The following is a 2,277-nucleotide window of genomic DNA, read 5'->3' on the forward strand; positions in this document are numbered from 1 at the left end:
CGGAGCTAAACAATATCACTTTAGGCAGAAGCTAAGGTTGGAGAGTTAAAATGGTGTAGAGTGGATCTCACTATGGAAGAATTACTGACCAAAAATATTATTGCAGGGAAGCATGACACACCTTCTTGTATCTAATTGTTGGATATGCATCTAAATCTATAATGCAAGTGACAATGACAATTGCCAATACAAGAATAAATCTTTTTATAGTATCAATAGTGACTTTGTAAAAGTAATCAGTAATTGAGCAATATAAAAATTAAGTTACAGTTTTAATTAATACAAAATACAAAAATTAAATCATTACTTAATTAATACAAAATACAAAAATTAAATCATTACAACATTGGCGTAAACATCTCCATAATTCACCATTACATTTTAATGGTGAATTTTCCATTCCAGAGCTTTTGAAATACTAAATTAATTGAGTAATTTTTAGTAATAGAGGCTCTTATAGCCCAGAATTATCTTTTAACAATAACAGTGCTCAAAACTCAGTACCAAGCAAAGTTATTACACCATAGCTCTAAATATAGATTATCTCAGAAAGGCATATATTATAAAATGAATTAGTATTTCTATTTTTTTCTTTTGTGTCATGATTAAAAATACCTATTCCTTTAATTTCTCTTAGCCTAATTATATGCATTACCAAAATTATTTTGTAGAAATGTTCCAGGACACAAGAAACCAGTAACCTGTGTTACTGCCACCAGATTTAAGTCAAATAATATAGACTGCTTTATGAAAGTTGATGGCAGTTGTACATATGAGCAGCTCTTCCAAAATAATTAACATAAACTCTCCCTTTTCAGCCTTAGGTAGTCAGGCTCTCAACCAGTGTCCTTTCAGAATTTTTACTGCTGTCAACTGTAGTTTCTCTGAGCTGACACTTTAAGCTAAGTCAGTATTCAGCCCTCTCATTTTTAACAATAAGTTTTTCTCTTCAGCAGACACTAAAGCTGTTGAAAGACAGTTTGGGAGTCAGGTAAATGCCAGTTACTTTTCTGCAATTCTAGTCGATACAACTATCAATCCCTCTTCCCCCTGTCATATAAGCTATTGCTTACCTATTGCTTGTGTCTGTGCTTCCCAGCCTGCTGCCACAACAGCAAGGGTGAGAAAAGGAGCTCGTCACAGGCTGGAGGAGCAATACCTCTTTCTGAGAGACACTGCCCCATCTACACTAGCTGCTTTAACCTGTTCCTACTCCTCCTCTAATGTCAGCTGCAGCTACCAGTGTAGCACTCAACAGTATGGTTCATAAAGGTGGGAGAAGTTTGTCTTTTCAATATATGAACAATGCTCAAACTTCTTCATACGTCTTAAGGAGAAAGGTGTTGATAGTAATTTATTACATCATGCCATTTATTCTACTAGATCTTGATAATCATTCTGCTTACGACAATTTCTGCTATACATTGATGTGTTAAATCATGAAAGTTATACCTATCTTTACTTTTGCTATTAATGCTATTTATGTGAGAATTAATATATTGATCAGTCATTATTTACTGCATGTAGAAATACATTCAAAACTGATTTGAGGAAAAGTCATACAGTGAATCAAGAGAATATCCAGAATGTACCTTATATCTTATCCTGTACCTAAGCAGATATTTTTCTTAAGGAAATACGTGCATTTTTTAGACATTTCAGTAGCACTGTGGATTGTTTTCACAAAGGTCAATAATTTCTTACAATGAGGTTACTGCATTGCATGCCATCAGTATCTTTAGGGCACTGAATAAAAAGAAGTATTTAATTACAGTTTTCTTATAAAGCAGAATTGAACGTGATCCTATAGCCTAGGATGAAAATGACCCTATTCTGCCTAGCTAAATTTGTTCAATTGTTCTAACTAACCACATTTCTGTTTTAAACATGTATATTTGTCTGGGTGGCCTCAGGATCTATTTGTGTGTGTTCTTCTGCCAACTTTCTAGCTTTTTTGGCCTAGTTGTAAGCTGGAAATGTGCAGCTCCAGTACCATAGGCTAAAACAGGTCATTATAGGACCACAACTGCCCAATCTCATAATTGTTGCCCCAGATGAACAGCCTCCCAGCATACTAATTTTCCTCCTCACTTCTCTGATGAAGAGACAGTGAAGATAACTACTGTTCACTTATCACCTGATCTTGTTATATTTAGACAGAATCAAGGCTATGACAACATGTTAGTGGAGCTTCTGATGGTAAGTACCTAATTCATCCATACCTTAGGTTAGCCCTATTAAATAAAAAAATGCAATCAGTCTTTATAATAACGGGAA

The 2,277-nt window shown here is 34.4% G+C and overlaps 1 protein-coding gene across 1 annotated transcript in view; it reads right to left on the reverse strand.

Moving 5' to 3' along the window:
* The window catches only part of LOC104522944 (CUB and sushi domain-containing protein 3), a gene marked incomplete at its 3' end in the record, with an annotated part of 213,163 nt that overhangs the window by 131,926 nt on the left and 78,960 nt on the right, over positions 1-2,277 (reverse strand). The window lies entirely within an intron of this gene.

Source organism: Antrostomus carolinensis, unplaced genomic scaffold (genome assembly GCF_000700745.2).
Source record: "Antrostomus carolinensis isolate BGI_N321 unplaced genomic scaffold, ASM70074v2 scaffold253, whole genome shotgun sequence".
In the NCBI taxonomy this organism is placed as follows: Eukaryota; Metazoa; Chordata; class Aves; order Caprimulgiformes; family Caprimulgidae; genus Antrostomus; species Antrostomus carolinensis.